The sequence below is a fragment of the Hibiscus syriacus genome, unplaced genomic scaffold (assembly GCF_006381635.1).
Source record: "Hibiscus syriacus cultivar Baekdansim isolate YM2019G1 unplaced genomic scaffold, ASM638163v2 tig00014213_pilon, whole genome shotgun sequence".
Taxonomy (NCBI): Eukaryota; Viridiplantae; Streptophyta; class Magnoliopsida; order Malvales; family Malvaceae; genus Hibiscus; species Hibiscus syriacus.
The window spans coordinates 1,281,901-1,305,500 of NW_024062320.1; the positions used below are offsets into that span (position 1 = coordinate 1,281,901).

At 32.9% G+C, this 23,600-nt stretch overlaps 1 non-coding gene and 2 pseudogenes across 1 annotated transcript; 1 reads left to right on the forward strand and 2 right to left on the reverse strand.

The window, feature by feature from the left end:
- Positions 1 to 7,179: 7,179 nt before the first annotated feature.
- LOC120206995 lies at positions 7,180 to 14,995 on the reverse strand (annotated as a pseudogene).
- A 2,712-nt stretch (positions 14,996 to 17,707) lies between these two features.
- TRNAI-AAU lies at positions 17,708 to 17,781 on the forward strand. The gene has a single exon. It is a non-coding gene; the product is annotated as a tRNA-Ile (tRNA).
- Positions 17,782 to 18,680: 899 nt separating this feature from the next.
- Positions 18,681 to 19,390, reverse strand: LOC120206963 (annotated as a pseudogene).
- Positions 19,391 to 23,600: the final 4,210 nt, after the last annotated feature.

Sequence of the window (23,600 nt, forward strand, 5' to 3'; positions counted from 1 at the left end):
ATTTAGAAATGGCTGCTGTAGTATTCGCTCTCAGGATTTGGCGTCATTATCTTTATGGGGAGCGTTGTTACTTATATACGGATCATAAGAGCCTGAAGTATCTGATGACTCAAAAAGAATTGAATTTGAGGCAACGTAGATGGGTAGAGTTCTTAAAGGATTATGATGTGATAATTGACTATCATCCCGGAAAGGCTAATGTGGTAGCAGATGCTCTGAGTAGAAAGACGTTTGCAGCTTTACGAGCTATGGATGTAAGATTATCTTTAACGGGAGACGGTGGTCTTTGTGCAAAATTGACCCTTAAACCAGCATGGTTAGAACGAATAGGAGAATTGCAAGGTAAAGATGAAATGTGTTTGAAAAGAATTGAACAAGTAAAGAACAAAGAGATTAAAGACTTTGAGATTAAGTCAGATGGAAATCTATATTGTAAAGGAAGAATTGTAATACCCGACAATGACGACTTGAAGAAAGAAATATTAACAGAGGCTCATTGCAGTCCGTTAACGATGCACCCGGGTGGAACCAAGATGTATATGGATTTGAAGAATCGATTTTGGTGGTCAGGGATGAAGCGAAGCGTCACCGAATTTGTGTCTAAGTGTTTGATATGTCAACAAGTCAAGCGAGCATCAAGTTCCATCAGGATTATTGCAACCGCTTTTCATTCCTCAATGGAAATGGGAAAATGTTACGATGGATTTTGTTTTGGGGTTACCCTTGACCCCAAACAAAAGAGAATCAATCTGGGTAATTGTTGATCGATTAACTAAGTCAGCGTATTTCCTTCCGGTGAGAACGGATTTCTCTATGGAAAAGTATGCAGAGCTGTATATTAGAGAAGTTATTAGATTGAATGGAGTACCTGTTTCCATAGTCTCTGATCGAGACCCTCGATTCACTTCTAGATTCTGGAAATCTTTGCATGGAGCGTTGGGAACTCGTTTAAACTTTAGTACGGCTTTTCATCCTCAGACTGATGGGCAATCAGAGAGAACTATTCAGATATTAGAAGATATGTTGAGATTTGGTCGAAAAGGAAAATTGAGTCCTCGGTTTATTGGACCATATGAGATTGTAAAGAGAGTAGGACCGGTAGCATATCAGCTAGCTTTACCACCTGAGATGGAAAAGATACATGATGTATTTCACGTTTCAATGCTTCGAAGATATCGATCAGATCCCTCCCATATCGTAAATCCAGAAGAGATCGAGGTACAACCGGATATGACTTATGAGGAAGAACCGATTCAAATTTTAGCTCATGAGGTTAAGCAATTGAGGAACAAGACTATTCCTTTGGTCAAAGTGTTGTGGAGAAACCACAAAGTAGAAGAAGCAACGTGGGAGCGTGAGGAGGATATGAGGAATCAGTATCCACATCTCTTTTCTTATTGAAAATTCGAGGACGAATTTTCTTAAGGGAAGGAGATTTGTAACATCCTCCATGCCGGGTTAGTGATTAATTTGCAAAGTTTCAACATTTGGTGATTAAAGTAGAATAATTATATAGTTTAAAAATAAAGGTTAGTAAATATGAAATGAATGTGAGGACCAAATGGTCATTTGTAAGGAAAAAATTATAATTAAAAAAAATGTTATGGGGTTATATTATAAACCACGTGGGGCATTAGGTTTCCAGAATCCTCTCATTTCTTCTTCCTTCTTTCTTATCTTCTTCTCTTCCTTCTCCAAACGTGGAGCTTGCAAGTAAAGGTAAGAATCTGAACCTTGGTAGTTTCTTTGATTTTTAAGATTGGAAATGAAAGTTTGGATATTATATAAGCTAAAGGAAAGCTTATATGACATTAAGACAACAAGATAAGTGTTTTAGAGATAGATTTGGAAAATGAGTTTTTAGATGAAATTTTGATATGGATGAGTTTTTGATGTTTGAATAAGATTTTTGACTTGTCAATAAGTTAATTAAGAAGTATGAAGTAATAGAATTGAAATTAGAACAAGTTGGAATTGGAGTAAGATTCTTCAATTCTATATGGATGAGTAGTTTTCTTAGTTTTAGAGGTATTGAATGAATAATAATTAGTTTAAGTAAGTGTATGAAAGCTAAGAGTATTAAAGGGAGTGAAATATGTATATTTTGAGCTGAAAGGAAAGGATTTTCGAGCTCAAAATAGGATTTTTGGGCTAGGGGAATCGGTACCCATTCAAGGGGAACCGATACCCCCTCAACGAATATGAATTTCCAGAATGCTAGAGGGGAATCGATACCTCCAGGGGGGGGAACCGATTCCCCATGAGAAAAAAAAAAGAAAGAAAAGAAAGAAAGACTAAGCTATAAATTCCTTAAATTAGTAAGCTATTAAAGCTTAATTTCAAGACATAGACATCTGATGATCATCTTGAAAATTATGTTTATGTAGATACCGAGCCTACTCGAGTTCGGGAACAATCTACAAGTAGGATCGATCGAGGAAAAGCCAAAGAAGTATAGGTGAGTGCATATGCATAGCATGATTATAGAAATATCCTGCATTCTAGACTTGTGATAAGTCTAGATTTTATATCTTGATACATGAGCATATTCTGTATTATGAGACATGACATGAGTTCATATAAAATGCATTATATGACATGAATATGTGGGAAAATTATGAGCTATGTGAAAAGGTAAGAAATTACATGTCTACGCGATATAGACTAAGTGAAATGTAAAAGCCCATGTTATGTAGATGAGAACTATAGGTATAGTTGGCATGCCAAAGGTAGAGGGTCTACGCGGTCCTTCGGGACATATGTATATTCTTTGGAACATGTGTGAGGTCTTGAAAGACACATACTTGATCCTTAGTATATGTATATGATTCTTAAGGAATTCTATGTGGTCCTTATGGACATCATTATATGGCACTACGGTGCAATTCTACGCGGTCCTTCGGGATATATATATATTCTGTGGAACATGTGTGAAGTCTTGGAAAGACACATACTTGATCCCTAGTATATGTATATGATTCTTAAGGAATTATATGTGGTCCTTAGGGACATCATTATATGGCACTACGGTGCAATTCTACGAGGCACTTCGGTGCATTTATACGAGCTGTGGTGACAGCATAGTGCACAACCTCACATTACTCAGATACCTTAGGTTCTCAATATGCTATCATGGGCCAATAAACTTATTCATACAAAGTCATGAATGTTAAAGTCATACGCTTACAGGTATGGATATTGATGATGTAGACTACATTGATTAAGTACATGTTTGCATCTCATTTCATATGATCATGACATGTTCATTACACTGCCTGGTTATTATTATTACATTGCCTCACTAAGTCGATGACTTAGCGTGTGAGTGTTTTCACACGTAGGATCCGAGAACATAGACGAGACAGGTGAAGCAGCTTGACAGCATTACTCCTGCAACCACCAGATCAGAAGCAACTTAATCAGTAGGTCATTTTGTTATGTAAATGGCAGTTGGCATGTAATTAAAGGGTTAAGTTGTGTATGCTCTGAATATTTTGGTAAACTTATATTACAATATGTATATTATCGTATTTTCTTAATATAAGTCCAAATATTTTGCTATTATTTGTTAAGAGTTGTGTTTCAAAGTCAATGTAGTATCTCTGACTCATATTCGGGTCGGGTATGGGTTGGGGGTGTTACACCAGATGGCTATGTTTCTGCTTTGTAATTCTTCTCTTTATATCTGGCCTATTTCTAATAGCACTTTACACTGGTAAAGTGCATATTAAGTTAATTTCCTTGAACAGGGGCCTTCCAGTCAAAGCTTGTCTGGAACTTTATCTCCATTGATTGGGAACCTTAGTGAGCTACAGTCAGTGTAAGTTAATTTCCTTTGTTGATTAAGTTGCATATAAATTTAGCTAATCTTTTCATGTACTTTTGGGCTTTCCTTTTTTGTGACTCAAATTTCCTGCATTTTTGTTAAGTAATTACTTATTTGTTCTTTTTTCATGAGTAGGATGCTTCAGAATAATGCTATTTCGGGTCCGATTCCAGCTATGATTGGGAAGTTAAAGAAGCTGCAGACTCTTGATTTCTCCAGCAATACTTTCAGTGGAGAAATACCGACTTCCTTCGGAGACTTGAAAAACCTCAACTATTTGTAAGTGTTCATATTTTTTTACTGCTTTTTCATCATATTCATCTCCCTGTCGAGTTTCTTTCTAGTAGCTCTGTTTCTTATATGTATTTTCCCTTGTTCTTGTTGGACGTATCAGACGGTTAAACAATAATAGCCTTACTAGACCCTGCCCAGATTCTTTGTCACAAATTGGAGGTCTTACTCTTGTATATGTATCTGAACTCGTTTATCTTTTATTTTGATGTCTTGGAATTTGCAAATGCTATTTGTAATGCCTTAAGTTTACCTTGTTAATGTTCTTTATGTTGTTTTACTCGCCCGTCGTCTATAAAAAAGTGTTTTTATAGGGATCTGTCTTACGATTTTAAAGCTCTAGCTATCTTGCTTTTGTTAGTGTTAATTAGAGTATTTTGGCATCATTTGATGATTTGGTCTGAATTTGGTTAGGATGTTTGTCGAATCTATACTATTTTGTTTGGTATGAAGTAGGAAGAGCTACGTGACCAGCTCAAATGTTGAACGTGGAAGTACAAAAGAACCAGTAAGATCATAAAATTTGAAAGGGAAAAACAAAGGATAATTATATGTTTCAACTTACTATATATATATATATTTAAAAAGCCTTATTTCTAAAAATAGTTACTTATTTTTCCGTTTGTTTTATTATATTTCTTAATGGACATGTTTTTTTATGTTTATTGCTTATGTATAACTTAAGTTTGCTTTCAGGCGGGTCTAGACGGGTACGTCGCTAGTGGGTAGTGGGGATGGATTTGAGAATGTACCCGCGTGGGCGAGTGGATTTGAAAATTTGTACCCATCATGGGTGGTGGGCGGGTGGTAGATTGAAAAATATTAGGTGGTATGGGGATGGGGGTATCCGCATCCGACCCGCCCGTTTTCCATCCCTACTTCTAAGGCCTAAAGAAACCGATCGGCCACCGTACATCGGCGGCGTTTGCTCTTCGGCCACCACCATCGGTGGCCATTCGACACCAGACTCTACCCAAAAGGACACCATCGGTGGCATTTGGGCTTTGTTTTGGATTTGTAATGTACCCAGGCCTGTCAATATATGAAAACAAATGTTAGCACTCATTCAAATTTAGCATATTATATATATTTATAATAACCATTTGTTAACCGAAACTTATATAAATATATATCCTAAAAATAAATATGAATAACAAGCCCAAAACATAATATAATGTAATAAAAATAACTAACTCCTAAACATATATTTTTAATTAAGTATATCATAAATAAAAACAAATTGATAAAATGAAGATGAAATGATGAGTTTTAATGGTAAAATATATATATATATATATTGTTTTATCGTGAGTTAAAAAAAATATTTGTTTATGAGTTATAAATTATGGTACAAATTAGTTTCAGTTTTATCAACTTTATCTAATTATAATATATATATATAATTATTTTCATATTCCTTTTTACATTATAATGTTATTTAATAAATTAAATGCGGTCTAACATTATAAAATATATTTTAAAGAATGTATTTTGTGAGTAAAATATTAATAGAAGTATAAAGGAGTCCAGGGATTGATGGGGGGAAATTTGCAAACAATTGCAATCATAATACCAAATTAAGTACAACACAAAATTAATAGACTAAATTGGAAGATATTACATTTTTATTAAAAAGAAAAAAGAAGAAACAAAGTTATATAGGTATTCATAGTGATAAAGGAACCTGTAGTTCATATTGATTAAAAATAAACTTAAAATGAAAGATAATTAATGAAATCAAGTAAAATTAAAAGGACTAAACTGAAAAACAAAATTGTAATTATAAAGAGGAATTTAAAGATACATATATGTTCTACAATGATTTAGAAATATGTTCAAATTTAATAAAAATAATAATTTAAAATGAAGTTGAAATTGAAAAAAATGAAGAAATTAAATACCAAGTCGCAAAATTATTAGAATACCCAGTTGGATCATTGATTTTTCAAATGACTTAAAACTTTCAGTTTTTCAACTACCTCAAAATTTTTAAATTTTAACTCTATTCAAACTCAAAAACTGACCTTATAGTTTAAGTTGACTTAAATAATTCGACATAAAAAAAATTAATTTTTCGAATTTTACTCATTCTTGACTAAGGGTGTTTATCGAGTGAGTCGATCACGAGTTAGGTAATACTTGACTCGTGCTCATTAAAAACTTTTGTTGCTCGACTCGTTGCTTGTTAAATTTATCATAATCTTTTGATAAGGTAATTAAGATTCAATATTTTAGGTGTAATAAATTAATTATTATTATTTAATATTTTTATATTTTTTTATAATTTTTTAGGAAATTAATAAATTAATAGTGATTTTTTTTTGAATTAATCACTGTATCCAACTATTGACCGACTAACAACTATTGACCGACTAATCCCAGATCGTGTATTGCAGAGATGAGAGCGACCCTCCCAACATAATTTACTCTATTCGTAAATGTCAGGATTCGAATATCTGACCTTGCTTAAGGGACATATTACCTCATCCCACTAGACTAACTTATTGTTGGATAATAATTTTTTTATTATTTATTAGTAAATTAGTAATTATTATTTAAACTTAATTTTTTTATTGCGAGAATCTTTTAAAGTACTTACTAAAAAATTATAAAAATATATAATAAAAAAATTAATAAACTACTCGCGAACTAATCAAACTAACTTGACCTTACTAGACTTAACTCATTAAAGTTTCGATTAGAGCTCAATTTCATATCAACCCAAATCAAGTATTAACCCAAATCAATTGAGTTCAAACAACTCCGAGAAACTCAACTCATTAAAACCCTTATCTCTAACCAAAGCTTGTGAAAGACGAGACAAGAACTGTAATTATGTTTGGGAGGTGTCAAAGCCTGTCCCCAGCCACATAATTGAACCGACATCCGATTCATGAAAAATGTATGATAGAAGCGTAAACATATCCAAGTAAAATCATATTGCCATCCCCAAGAAATATAAATATCACAAACATATATCTCATTTCCATTGCGATTAATCAACTCTAAACAATCTTTTATCCCTACAAACTGCTACTTTCGTCCTATTATATATATATATATATATATACTCTTCATTCTTTATCTACAATCCCCGTTTTGTTCCTATCTATCATAAGGGAAATCAAAGTCCTTTTCAGTGACTTTGAAGTGCTGCGGCTGCTGCCCTGAGCAATACAGATTCCACATCTTGAAGTATGCCCTCTCGAGATTCCGCACCTGCCGTCGTTTATAACTCAGATTGTCAAGCATTTATAATGATAGATACGCAAAGAATAATAATCTGCAGCGTTAGCTAAGCTTTACCCAGCGTGCTGTGTCGAATAGAGGGCAAGTTAAACGAGCAGCCTTGAGTTTATTGGTAAGAGCCTGAAGCTTCTGTCTGTTTACCGCCAACGTGACAGCCCTTTCTTCGTATTCCTTCATACTGTAAAAAGCAAAACTCAACCACGAAGTAATATTGATAGAACATAGTATCGCCGCATACAAACAAATACGAATATACATAATCTCCAAGGGCAATGTTAAACACCTACCTGCCCACAATCATCTCCTCCCCAAAACCAGTAGCCAGACAAAGTGAACCAGCAACCTCGTAGCCATTTTCTCGAGAGGTAGCGTCACCATAGGTAAACCAGCCCATAACACATCTGTGCCGGTAGTGTGTGCGTTGCATAAAGGGCTATAAAGAAGAGTAATGCAACCATCATTAGGGAGCTGCAGATAAAATAACGGCGTTAAAGATAGAGAGAGAAGGGAAGACAATTCTTACGTGTCGAGACACAGATCAGCTAAAGCACTGCGCCTGATATGTTCATGTTTCATTGCAACATCTGTGAAAATTATTTGCTCAGGCTGTACCCCTTGTGCAACAGCATCTGAAATGAAGATAAACATCAACAACAACAAAATACTTGAAATATTAGAAGGCTTTGTTCTTAAAAGAAAACATAAATGCAGAACCTACATGCTCGCAACTTTGTTTCTCCGGCAGCTGGGAATCTGAGGAGCCAAAGTGCACTATTTGGTACTCGCTTAAGAATATTACACCTGAATGGTAAAAGAAGCATGTAAGTTCAACGACAAAATACGGAAATTACATTCATTTAACCCAGGGATCACCAGAGCATATTACCAAGTATTAAAGATTTCAGGATCCATTTATACAATTGGTTGAAACATGCAAAAATAAATTTATCTTTAGGAAGGCCATAATCAGAACGCTTGTGCTGACAATTTGGATCCAACACATCTCGATTTTTCTGCAAATATTAAAAATTATAAAATCAGGTCTTTACTGTCATAAGAATACTGCAATGAATAGATTATGTATTACATCACTGTTAAAGAAACACCCAAAAAAAAACTGACCTGCTTATAATCATTCACAAAATAGCAATGAGGGAGATGGACAAGTTTCTCGGAATAAATATGCTCATAGCGCAAAGGTGAAACAAACTGAAAACAAAGAAATCACAGGTTAGACAAAGAACGTATGAATCATTGGAGACTTACTTTACTTCAAGCACCAATTTTTACCTCATCCGTGACCAAGTAATCAATGTAATCTGCCCCAGTAGTCCCAGGGAATCCCATATATGAAACCTGTATAGGTGCCGGCTGCATGGCAAAATTTCATTCTTCGCACCCTGTATTATTAAGCAGAAATTATTTCATATCAGAATTTCATAAAGTGGACAATTCAGAAACATAAAAATATAAGACTTTTTAGCACATTATGTTACTAATAAGACAACAACCCAAAAAAATTACAAAGAAAAGAAATTTAGACTTATTTTTTTAATTATCATATCATAGTATCATCGCCCAATATAGCAAGCCTCTAAAAATAAAATTAGGTTCCTCAAAGAAAGAGAAAATTGAACATAACAACCTTAGTATAACCATTCAGGTTGATAAGAATTTGTATTCCGTCGTTGTTGATCATTCTGGCAATCACATCTGATGTCATGGAAGATACATCTATAAAATGCTCAGCGTCAGATTGGATACGCTGTCTCCATTCAGTGCCATCATTTTGACTCAAGGCATAGCAAAATACCTGCAAACACATCACGTTTCTGTGTTGATTGTGGCCAGAAACTTTTAGCATAGCAAGACTACCTCTCCCCCCACCCCAAAAAAAAAGTAAAGAGAACAACCTCTACATTCTCTCTATTGTGCATGCCAAACACTGATCCCATGAGGTGTGACAAGGGGTGATTGCCGAAGTCACTGCTCACATAACCAACCTTTAGCCTCTGATTTCCATCATCATTCTTAATAGGAATTGGAGCAGGATGGTTAAAAGGAGGAAGAGCAAAACGAGATGCAATCAAGGAGGAATGAGCAGCATATTTACGGCTGCAAGGGAAGAAATGTTACCGTAAAACTCTAGATCACCACAGCAAAAATATACACGGAAATATGAAAAGATGTTTTTATACCTTATTTCAAGTGCAAGCATAGGATCAATGGGATATGCTATAGCATGGAAAGGTTGCACACTAGGAAGAACAGACATCTGAGATAAAGGAATTTTGTGGTTAATTGCATTGGGGAAAAAAGATAGAAATGAATAACATGCATATCAATACTCACGCTAATCTGCCTTCGAATAATGCCCTCAACTTCAGTAAACATTTTATCACGATCCTCCCAGCTGCACAAACTCTGAAAATATAAAATCAAATTAGATAGTTGATCCCAATTCAATATGTTTCTCTGCAAAAAGGAAGTTCATCCACCGAGTTTAGAAGTATACAATCAGAATATGGTAACCTATAAAAGGTTGAATGCCAAGCTACAACTACATAAAATGTTAAACCATGCATGTAAATGTAGCTTTTGCCTAGGTTTGAATTCAATAGTGCACTAAAATTCAAGCCATTATACCTGTAATGTATGTAGGAGGTTACATGTAGTTTCAGGAAAATCTGGTCGAAGAAGCAATGCCTGCTTATAGCTTGTGACAGCAGCCACCACATGCCCACTGTATTCAAATTTACAAGTAAACAAACAAAGAATCGCTAAATTGCAAGTAAAATGCATTTCTTTAACCCCGAAACAAAGAATCTTAAATGTCATAAAATTTACTCTAACATGAGTAGGATGCATCAAATTCGTTTTTCCTTATTTTGGGATGAAAATCACACAATTTTTTCCATATTTTGAGCTATAATGGTTAATCAATTAAAGACTACACAAAGTAGATTTTAAGAGTTACTGATATTCAAAAAGTGCAATCAACTATACAAGGATGATGATTCATATTGAAGTTATATTGATATTTATCACTTAGTGCAGGGAATGCAAAAAATTAAAATTAAAAAAACCATCAACAAGCAAGGAATGTGAATGTAAACCAATAAGGATCATTATTCATTAGCAAAGGGCAGGGTCAGAAAGCTAAAGGATATTGCAATATGCTCAGAAAATAATTCAAGACAAAATTTTAATTTAAGCAAACAAACTCCTTTTTTCCCATGTGGACATAACAAGATGCCACGTTAAAAATGGGTGGGTGCCAAGGAATGTGACCATTAAAAGAAATCACGGAAACAAAGAAAATTACCTATCTTTATAAGCAGAAGCCAGATTTGCATGGGCCTCAGCCATATTTGGCCTGATATTAATAGCACAAATATAATCTTGAATTGCTTCACTCACTCTACCGATCTCCTTGTAAGTATTACCCCTATTTACAAGTCCGTCAGCTGCCAACGGATCAATCCGCAAGACCTCATTGTAACAAGATATAGCTTCCATGTAATCTCCCTACAGTATAAATAAAATACTCCATAAATATAGAGGCAAAAGAAAGAGGGACTGTTCAACATCCATTTAGTGTGAAAAGAGAACAGAATATCAAATACCCTAGAACAACCTGTTGCTTATAGATTACTGCAAGGTTATTGAATGGAGCAGATAACCCTGTTGTGATAGCCAATGTAGCCTTATAGTAAAAAGCAGCAGCAGCAACCATGTTCCTGAGAATTCCAAAAAACCTTGGTAAGAATCTCATTCACTAAAAACTCATTAAAAGCTGAATCTTCATCTTCAGGATATCATACCATTCCATATATATGTTCCCAAGGTTGGTAAGTGCTTGAGGATGGTTGGGTTGCAGTGTGAGACATTGCTTCGCCAGCAAAGAAAAATGGTGAGCTCTCAATAACAGTTGATGAGAAAATAAAACTTAAACGGTCAGAAAAAACTTACATTATAGCATTGAATTGCCTCGTCAACACGACCCACATCTTTCAATGCATTTCCCTTCAAGACAATAATTAAAAGCAAATTCAAGTTAGCAAACAAAAATTGTAAAAGAATTACTTCAATCTGACACAAATTCATAAAACAAACCAAATTATTGTAAGCTTCCACAAATCTTTGATCATACGCAATAGCTTGCTTATAATGGAGGATTGCCAAATCCAGCTGCCCTCTCTCATAGTATGTACTAGCTAGATTCCCTGCACCAGAGTCGCAAAACTTGGTACCCCGATGACATAAATTAAGAATATCTTTGACATATAATAAAGGTTCAGATATCCCTAACACAAAAATAGGTAGACAAGTTTTGGGTCAGTGTAAGATCATAAATTACACTTTATCATGTTGGCTGAGACTCAAACTTCCAAAGATGCAGTGACTTTGAGGTTAATATGTAAGAGAGGGAGGGAGAGAGAGAGAGAACAAGAAATCAAAAGATGAGAAGAGAAACTACCGCAGAAAACAAATCATAGTTTCAAAGAAAAATAAAATAAGTCTTATCAACTTTAGTCGTTTACCTAAACTGTTGAACGGACGAAATAAAACAAACACATACACACATATCAGCAATCAAGCAGCCTACTGAAATTCAAATGACGATTTTGACCCATATAAAGAGAAAATATAGTTGATTCACGAGGTTAAACAGCACTTACCCAAAGCTATTGGATTGTTCGGCCTAGTCTTAACAGCTTGCTGATAATAGACAATAGCTTCCTGAGGCATTGCCAAAGCCTGAAAAAGGCAAAAAGGATATCTTATTTTTCTCCAATACAAAAGCACCAGTCCAATCACTTGCAGCAACCCAACATTACAAGCACGAGGCAAGAAGGCTTACCTTATAAATGTTCCCAAGATTTAGATAGGCATCAGGAAAAATGGGTTTGTGTTTAACAGCTTCCTGTCATTTGAAATTTAAAAATATTAATCAATATAACTGCGTATAAAATAGTTTCTTGAATTGAAAACAAGAGGGCAGAAAGGGGTAGATATATCTCATAGAATTTGTCAAAAAAGTAAAGCACATGAAACAATGTGCAAGCAAGCAGAACAATGAAAATTACAGCATTTGAAAAAGAAGGAAAAAACATCAAAAGAAATGATGGAAACAGGATTTAGCATACCTTGTAATATTGAAGGGCTCGATTTAAGTCGCCTGAATCCATGAAAAGACCAGCAAGATTTGACCATGCAATTGCAAACGTTGGCTGTATCCGTAAAGCCTCAAGATAGCAGCTGTATGCCTGCACAAAATGTTAGATTCTGACAATTCGAGTCTTTGAAGATGGAAGTTACAACAAGAGCAACCATCATCTGAGCCCCTGGAATGTAGAAAACAACTCGATATCCGTACAGAACTGTGATATCAAGACACAATTCCACACACATGAATTACTTCAATCAGTAATTTACCTGATAAAGACGGTAGAAAATCTAGATATAGGAAGGATGATTTCCACTACCATTCTGTTCAGGCAGGATGGTAAGAATCGAGGCCAGGTTTAATCCAGCAATGAGCATACGCACTCATGCTGGGCAAAAGATTAGACCACTTCATCCAAAAGACGGATAGAATGAGATCCAACCAAAATTCTAATTGCAGATGTTCAAAATTGGTGTTGCCAAGGGCATGAATGCATCAGTTTAATTATTCAGCCCAGGAATTCACATATACGCAACTACTTATGTTGTTGGCTATCAAACAGTAGAAACAATTAAACCTTGACACTTACTTCTTGCACCAGCCCTTGTACCTTCATTAGATTTCCAAGGTTACTATGAGCATCAACCTGTAAGGCAATCAAAAGATGTTTGTCAGAATATCTTATTGAAGCGTGCAGTGCCTCAGTTGTTAAGAAAGTGAAGTTAACAAAAAAAAGGACATGATAATTTGAAAATTAGAACATTTAACTGGATTAAATAACATATAACCAGATCAAAATATACCAAATGAGGATTTAATTGCAGAGCCTGACGGCAACACTGAGCAGCCTCATTAAATCTCCTCTTTCGCATGTAAGCACTAGCTAAATTTGACCATGCATCAGCAAAATTAGGCCGAAGCTGCACCGATACAAGTTCAAACAAAGATCAGCAAACTACAAAATATTTCACTAGAAAAGGTGGTAGACAATACTCTATTAACAAAAACGAAGTTGTTTAAACATATACAAACCTCGATTGCAATCGTATAGTACCGAATGGCAACATCAGTGTCGCCTTTTTCCTACATATTAGGGCAAAAAATAAACCTTTATCAGTTCTTCAAAAACCCTTACTTTTTAAAATTCAACTTTACTTCAGCTGTAAAAGATTGATGTAAAGATTAATAAGTACCTTCCAAGCATTTGCCATGTTCCCATAACACTCAGCAAAGCGAGGCTCAATTCGAAGGGCTTCTTCATTTTTGGCAATGCACATGTCATAATCATGCAACTGAAGGATAGACGATAGGATCATAAAACTACAAAATCAGGATTCTATAGGAAAAAAAGAAGAAAAAAAGAGGACCAAAAGGAAAAAAAGAGGACCAAAAGGAAAATATTTTAACCTGATAATAAATAGCTCCCAAAAGAAGTAAATTATCAGTACGAAGCGGGTTTTGGTCATAAACAACATTGCTACGATCCAATGCTTGTTTGTAGTTTCCAGATTTGTACAATTGATGAGCTAGAGCCAACTGCACATCTTCATTAACTGCACCAAGAACAAATCAACAGCCTCAGAAGCAATTGAAAAAAAAAAAGCATCGTGCTGATCAAAATTACAACCGGTTTATAATCTATGGTAGAAATTACATAATAAACTCTTCTAAAAGACCTAAAAGCATGACTTTTATTTTAATTTTGAACAGTTACAACATACGTAGGTATAATGACGATGATACAACAAAAACCCTAAAATTTTAAATTTGTGCAAAGGCGAATCTAACTGAAAATACATAATAATCTTAACCAGAAAGTTAAGATACGAAATTCAAAAACCAATTTTTTTTAGGGAAGGGAAAAAAAACAGAAATCTCAAAAATACTGAATATTGATTTAAAAACAACGAAGAAGCCGAACCTTCAAGTGAATCACGTCCATTGTGAGGCACGATACCAATGGAAGAAGCAGGCTCCTGCTTGACCCCATAAAAGGCAGCTTTTCCGGGAACCACCGAGGAAGCGTCGGAAATAACATCAGTACGATTGACGACAACGCTTCCGTAGGAGAAAGCCCTAGAAATCCCGACTCCGTTGCGCAACGACAACATCTCCGATCCCCCTCCCTCTACAAAACCCAATCATCAAAAACGGCAAAAACAAAAAAGAGCGATGAAAATCGATAAGATCGAACGGGTGAGAAGGAAGCGCGAGGAATAGTAAATGAAGTAGATCAAACGTTATCCTTCCTTCCTTCCTCTCTCTCTCTCTCTTGTCGAGCTCTTGTTTCTTCTTCAGAGAAAAAGATAGCATTAAAATAACATAAAGAAAGAGAGGACAAATCAGAGGCATACAATTAGGGGAGAGAAGAGATCCGTTAGGTTATACGGGAAGAACCAGAGATAGAAAGAAGATTCGTTTGGTACTGACACGTATCTCTGTGTTTGGGGGCTCCGCAGATTGTCTTTTAACTTTTGCTTGCCCTTCCGCCAGCACCACTCTTATATCAACACCAACGAAATCCTATTCTCATATGACATCACCGCTCTTATATAATTACTATATTTCTAATCCTACTAATATAATTTAAAATATATTATTATTTAAAATAATTTTTTCTTTAATATAATTAAATAATTTGATTTTTTTTCAAATGATTAAAATAAATGTTTAAACTTAATCTAAAAACGATTTGTATTTAAAGAAATTTTGTTAAAAATATATGTCTAACATTTTTTCAGTTATATTTTTAGGTCCTATCATTATATTTTTAAATTTTTTTATTAATAAAAAAATTATTTTAAAAAAATAAAAAAAAATCTTAATTCATTTATAAAAAACTCTAAATTTTTAATGAAATTAAAACTCTAAAAAATTAAAATATCTCATTTCAACCTCCATTACTAACTATCGCCGGTCACTATCGTCGCTGAACAGTTGTGTTTTGATCGAAATTGCACTGTGATTTGAATGGTGATGGCAGTGTGACTTATAGACGTCGGGATCCGCCGAAATCGATGAAAAACAACAACGGTGACTTTAAAAACTGATGAAAGACTAACTAGGATTTGATCGGGAGTTAATGTCGGTGCTGATGAAGGTGGCGGTGACTGTCACAGCTGGTTGGCCGACGACTATGGAAGGGGGAAGGAGAGGGGACAGTAGTTGTTTGGTTTTGGTTATGTTTTTTTAATAATAAAAAATTATTTTTTAAATAAATTCTCAAAATTATTATAACGTGACACATGTTACTTAACAGTTAAATTTAACAATCGTTATGGTTTATACACTTAAAAGTGTTCCGATAAAAACGTAAAACACTTATTTTTAACGAAAAATTCTTTAAACACTAAAATGTTTTTCGAGTCATAATTTATACATTTTTTTTTTTTTTGCCTTTTTCAAATGTTACCTTCATCATCATATTATTTAAGAAACTAATAAAAATGTTAACATCGTAACATCCACTTTTAAAAGTTAAAATGTCAATATAATAATTCAATGGTAACATTACATTTACATTAAGAAAAAAACTTATTTGTGATGAAGTAAGTATAGTTTTATGGGACATTGTGGGGAGTTAATATTTTCATTTAAGTTGAATGAGAGTATTATTTTTTTGTGCCGTTTAGTTCGCTGGAATTCCTTGAAATTAGGGGAATTGAAATCCAATTTCATTATTTTCTCATATTTGGTTCAAGTTTTCAAAGGGGAATTAGAATCTAATTCCATCAAATGAGGGAAAGTAAATTTCATCTATAACATGATGGAATTGAAATCCTTTAGATGAGGGAATGTGAAATTTGATCATACAACCCTCATCAATCTTTTGGTATTCGGGTCGGATGTTTTTAAAAAAAATCGGGATTGGGTTAGATTTTTTAAAAAAATTTCGGGGTTGGGTCGGGTTTTTAAAAGTTTGATATTCGGGTCGGGTCGGGTTTTTTTTAAGTGTGATATTTGGGTCGGGTTCGGGTTTAGGGTGAAAAATACTCGACCCGACCCGGAAAAAATATATATTTTTACCTTATATATTTAGAAATGATTACAATAATATCCCTCTATATATAATTTTTTCAATTAAGTCACTGTTTTTATTTAATAAAAATATTTTTTTTTTAATTTCGGGTCGGGTTTCTAATTCATATATTTGGGTCGGGTCCGGTCAGGTCTCGGGTGGAGGTTCCCTTGTTCTCGGGTCGGGTCGGGTGGACCAAAAACCCGACCCATGGCCATCCCTAATTGGGATGATTTTAACTTATGATATTTATTAGTATGATTTTTATAATTTATTGAAATGAATAATCAATCAATAAAATGAAAATTTAATATTTTTTAAATTTTTATAATATATTACTACATATAAGTTATAAAACAAACTAAAATTAAACAAAATAACAAGAAGGGTAATTTTGTCATTTTACATTACTGAAATCAAATTCATCTAACATGACCGCGAACCAAACAGAATATGGAATTGGATTCCAATTCAATTTTCTGCCAACCAAACAAGTTTCAGATTCATATTTCAATTCTTATAGATTCCAATCCCTTCACAGATTCCAATTCCCTCAAAAATATTTCAGCGAACTAAATGTCACCTTAGTGATTCAATCATTCTTTAGAAAGATTTATGGTAACACTGTGCCCGACAATCTCGAAACTATTGTGACAAAAGCCCTTCAACGGCTTGATATCATGATCCAATAAACTCCAATTAAATTGTTTTTTATTAATCTGGGTAAATATAATATAATATGATATATGTTTAAAGATAATTTTTAATCATTTGATATTAAACGTTTGTACATTTTATATTCATAATGTTTGAACCCAAGACTCCAAGAAACAACAATAATTTATTTACCACTGAGGTCACTTGGTTCGTGCAACTCCAATTAAAATAATAAATATCAAAAGATAATTTTTTAAATAATGAAATAATAATATTGTACAAGTATTATTTTTTAGAAAAAAATATTACTTAATCATCACAATTTCATGCATATTAATTGTTATTCTTTATTTTCATAGTTTCAGTGTGAATTATTTATAAAAATATTACATTACTTAAATGTAAATGGACCTAACTTCCAAATAGAAAATAGGAAAACTGAATTGACCAAATAATTAATAAAGTATATATATAAATAGTTCTAATGCAAAGCAACGGCCTATTAGCTCAGTTGGTTAGAGCGTCGTGCTAATAACGCGAAGGTCGCAGGTTCGAAACCTGCATGGGCCAAAATATTTTGGTTTCCTTAACGGCGTCGTTTCATATATCTTTCAACAAATTTTTTCAAACGGCGTCGCTTCCTTATTTTAAAGGTCCATTTAAGTCGGGATCACATTTTTTTTTTGAAAGTCATCACATTTTATCCCATTTACTATATATTTTGGAAAACTTTTAGTAATGAAAGATTGAAATTTTATGTGTATGTTTGACAGAGGTAATCATAATTCCTTAAAAAAACTATTTCATTATATATAATATAATATAATATAATTAATTAAAGTTCTATTAGAACAGTGATTAATTAAAATTTTCACGTCATATAAGGGTTTTTTCTGTTTTACCTTTGGTTCTTTTCTTTATCTTTGATTGATAGGCGACGATATAAATAATATTTAAATCTTTTTTTAAAAAAAGTGACCAAAAGCTTTTTAATATTCTTACTGTTAGAGTATAGTAAATAATGTTAATAGTCAAGTGACTAAGTTCAAACATTTTGAATGATTAAAATATTATTGATAAATATTTATAAATAATATGTTAAAGATAAATAATACATTAAGTTTTATATTTTTTTACGGTTTCTTTATGTTATTATTAGTAAAAATGTATATTTTTAAAAAATAAATTACTTAAAAACGTTGTAGCATTACTTAAATGAAATAGTAAACTATGTGAATAGTTCTTTTTATTTGTGGTCTGATCGACTTTAGACACCAATTTAAAAAATTGAAGAGAAATAATCTATAACATTATCGATCCATTCTATTTTAGCCTACCGTTGTTAATGTACTTTAACCCATTAACAGAAGTCTTATGTGGCACTTAAAAAAAATCATGTGCTTCTTCTTCTTATTATTATTATTAAACCACCCACACGACCATTTCAATTACAAAACCACCCACTTGAATTAATGTTTCACCACAGCAAAGTTATCTCTCATTTTATTGTTATTGTTGTTGTTATTATCATTATATGCTCCTTCCAATGTTAAAATTCCCATGTCGCAACTTTGGTTCTTGGCCCTTCTCCGACGAACATTGCTACAACTTTTTCTGTCGAAACTTCTCCGGTGGTGGTGCCGGACAATGAAGGATTAGGATGAATCCGACGAGAGGTTCCTTGAAAAGAAAAGAGTCTCGATTTCATCTTCACTGCTAAGCCACCACCACCACCCAACGTGATGATTATTATCACTTCCTTGAGAAGATGAGCTGAAAAAACGTGACACCAGTCAAAGTATTCTCACTTTTGAGATGAACCCTTTTATTCTTCTTCTTCCTCGTTTTGTGTCTAGTGATGTTTTTCTTTTTCTCGTAGAATCCAAATTCTTTACAATCAGAGAAAAGATTCAATGGCGATAAAAGGGTTATTACCGGTAGGACATTTCCGGACATCAAAATCAAGGGCTAAACCTGAACCCTAAATAACAAAAGGAGGGTCACAAGCAAACGTTTCACATTGTAGGATACTCTTTCTCGGTGTATTCATGACACGGTTATGATTAATGGCGTTTTGGGTTGAATCATGACGTTTTGGTTTAAAAATGGAAGGGAAAGGTCGAGCCTTTGGCGACAATGGTGACGATAGAGGGTTGAACAATGGCCATAAGATTAAAATCTACCAAAGTTAAAAAACTGTAAACGAAAGGCTTTTAGTTATATATATTAAGTATATTTTTTCATGGAAGATGACAATGTTGATATGAAACAACACAGTGAAGAAGAAAACCAAAAAAAGAAAATGAAAAAGGTAGAAGTGCTTAACAAACAAGGAAAAGTGGAAGAGATTGCCAGCTAACGATTTAGAATGGATAGAATTTTCATATTTGAGGAGAGTTAGGCAAGTCAAGAAAGAAGATTTTGGGTGGTGAAGTAGTAGTTTTTAATATTTGTGATTAGTAGATATGTGGATGAACTGATTAGATTTATGAGAAAAAAATAGTTGTTTTGCTGAATATATTAGTTCAAAATTTTTAGGGTAGTGAAGAAGAAGAAAACACGTGGATTTTGAATTTTATTTTACGTTTTTAATTGTTACTTCAGATTTTTGTTAAGGGGTTAACAGAAGTTAACGGTGGAGGGACTTAAATTGAACGAACCGATAATATTAGGGACTTAAACCGGATGGATCGATAACGTTAGGATCATTTCCCCTTAAATTTTAAATTGGTGACCAAAGTATGTCAGACCAAAAATGAAAGGGACTATTCGCATAGTTTACCCTAAATGAAAATTGACCTATCTTTTAAACATGAAATAGAAAAATCGATGGCCGAGATAATTAAAATACTATAAAAAGTTAATAACTTAAAACTAGACACTGGCCTATTAGCTCAGTTGGTTAGAGCGTCGTCGCGGGTTCGTAACTGCATAGGACATTCCTTCTTCTATTTTCTTAAACGGCGGCGTTTCCTTTATTTTATCTTTCAACCCATTTTTTGAAAACGGCGTCGCTTCCTTATTTCATAGATCCATTTTTAAGGCGGGCTCTCGTAGAGTTGCTGCACGCAATTGAAGTTTCATCTTTTTTATATCATTTATTTATTTGGAAAACCTTTTAGTCACGAATGGGGTAATATTAATTCCCATAAATTATTATTTCATTATATATAATATATTAAATTTATATCATAATAAAAGTAATTAATATAGAATTAAACCGATATATAATATAAAATAGTAATTAAAGTTAAATAATAAAAGAATAATCTTATATAAAATATATAAATGACCATATTTAAAAAATGAAACTTAACCAAATAAAAAGTAAAAAGTAAATTTTTAAATAAAATATTCAATATACTAGATTACTATTTTATGTACTTATATGTGTCGTGGTATAATTATGTACATTTTCCTTGAACTCTACAAACTAACACTTATTTACATTAGTGTTGTATTTTTTATAGTATGAAATAATTACAGGTAGGATCTATTGATAATTTTTTTAACCTATTAATAATGCACATAAATTTTGTGGATGTAGTTGTTCGAACTTAAAACTTCTAGAGAGAACTTAGATCACTTAATGGATTTTGTTTAAGAGTTATGTTAAATTAAGGTTAGAACTTTTTCATTATAACAAAACAAATACGAAGAACCTATTTACATTATCTACAAAATATAATAAAAAAGGAGAAAATTTTGGTATGATCTTGGTGGCATACCATGTGAAAGTGCATTATCTTCAACATCAGTGTTGCTTACTGTTGTTACTCAATACTTATCAATATTGTTGGAATTGTCATCAATGGATGGTACAAAGTAGGGTTGGTGAAAGTGGCATGTCTCCATGTATGATGGTAAGTTGACCTGTTTTACGATTCTTTTTTTCTCAAGGAAATTGCATTATTTCTAGTATTTGTTATTAACTGTATCAAGTTTTTAAATCCATCAAGTGATTTCGATGGTAAAAAGATATTATTCTCCTTAGAGGTTCTGAGTTTGATAAACTACGTTTGTGGTGTGTGTTGTTAATAAGTCAAGCAAGTTCTGAACATATACTACCTTGAAATCATTCAAGAGTATTAAAAAAACTATATCAAGTTTTTAAACCCATCAAGTGGTTTCGATGATAAAAAAGAATATTGTTCTTCTTAGAGGTATTGAGTTCGAGTAACTACGTTTATGGTGTGTGTTGTTAATAGGTTAAGAAAATTATGAACATATACTACCTTATAATAACTCAACACTATTAAAATAAACTATATCAAGTTTTTTCTTTTATATTTTCTTTTAACTAATTCTTGAACGTATTTATTTTATCAACTTTCTTAACCTTAATTTGGTTCGTTAACCAAATATGACATCTAATAGTTTTGAATTTGAGTTCTAATATTAAAGTTTGTTTCTATTGTTTTATTTTATATTATTATTTGATATACATGTTATGTAAAATATATTTTACACAATATCTCTATTTTAATCATAAATCTTAAATCTTAAAATATAAACCCTAAATTACAAACATTCAATATTTAATCAGAGATAAACGGAGGGTGTGGGGTTTCCCTGAAAATTTTAAATTATCATATAATTTATGCATTTTATTGATAATCTAATTTTACACCTCTTAAAATTTTAATGTAAGTTCTTGAGTCCGTACCCCTAGCACAGGGACGAAGCTAGGGATGTTCAAATTAATCTGTTAACCGTAGTCATTAACCGATGTAACTGCTACATTTTATAGATTAATTAACCAAACCGCTAAAATATCAGTTAATGGTTACGGTTAATGAATTTTGATAAATAATTAACCATCAGTTAACATTAATAAACTATAATTAATTAATTAATTTAGAGAATATAATTAGAAATAAATCAAAAGGATTTATACTATTTTTTAGTTATCATGTTTATCTTATATAGTAGCACATTAAATCAAACATATATGGAATAAATACACGGTTTTAAATTATAAAATATAAATATATACGTAAGATCTTAAAATGTAAAAATGAATATACATCATAATATATATTTCTATAAAATAAAATATATTTACAAATAAATAAGATTTTTACAAATATATATCCTTTTGTCGTCGTAAATTTTATGAAATTTTAAAAATTCTAAGTTGTGTTATGTTTGAAAATATTGTAATAGGTTAACCATAGGTTATCCTATAACCGAACCGTTAACGATTAACTGTTTTTTAATGGTTAGGTTATGGTTAACAAAATTTAATATCCACTATAACGATTAACCGACTATTTAGACTTAATGGTACGGTTAACCGACTATAAACACCCCTAGACGGAGCTAGAAAAAATATTTTGGAGTGTCAAATTTAGAAATTGTATGAAGACTTTTTTTAAAGTAGAAGAAAATGAATAATGAGTGTCAAATTATGTGCAAGAGTGACAATATTATTTTAAAAATATTTTTATATTAAATTTATAAAGAATTGTTTCTAAAAACAATTTAATATATCATATTACACCCCTCATTATATGCCGACTCCTCCGGTGCCCTAACATAAAATCATGTTCTAAACCCTAAAACTTAAATTCCTAAATCATAAACTTATATAAACTAAATATTGTGTATCATATTTTTTTTATGTATTATTAGTGCTAATTCTCATTTATAATTGTAAAGAACAGTTGCAACTAATGAAGCAACTGAAACCAGAAACAACAAATAATATAAGTAATTTTGTATACAATTTGGGATCAATCTTACATTTAGAGAGCAATTCACTATAATCTTACATACTGGTGCCTAGCAAAGCAATTTTCAAGACTGATATCATGTGAGAGAGAGTAGTCTGATCTTGTTGATTCCATCGTGCATCGAGCATTCCGGGCGACAATGACTGATTTCTATCGTAATTTCTCACCCATGTTACGAGATCCCAGCCTTGTTATAGCGGTTGAACTGGTGTTCCGCCGGTCAGTAACTCCAGTAGGACGACTCTGTAGCTATAGATGTCACATTTTTCTGTCACTTTCATGGTATATGCATATTGAAAACTTCAAACAAATGTTTTGAAACTAAAGGGTTAAACAGAGATGAATTCACCTGGAGCACTGTAGTTTTAAGAACCTGCAATGGCAGACATTCACTTGGATTGTGGCATGTCAATGACCTTCGCTAATCCGAAGTCACCGACACGAGCTTCGAACTTTTGATCCAACAGGGAGGGCAATAATAATGTCGTCAACAGCATTTTGCAATTAGAAATCTCTAGTAGTATCTCTAGTGACTGGCACGTGACCGATGGGTTGTGTTCCAGCAGAACTGGCTATGCGGGGGGCACCAACGGCGGATGGTCCGAAGAACTACAATGTGCTGCATCTTTGTACAATCTACAACTTGTTAAGATG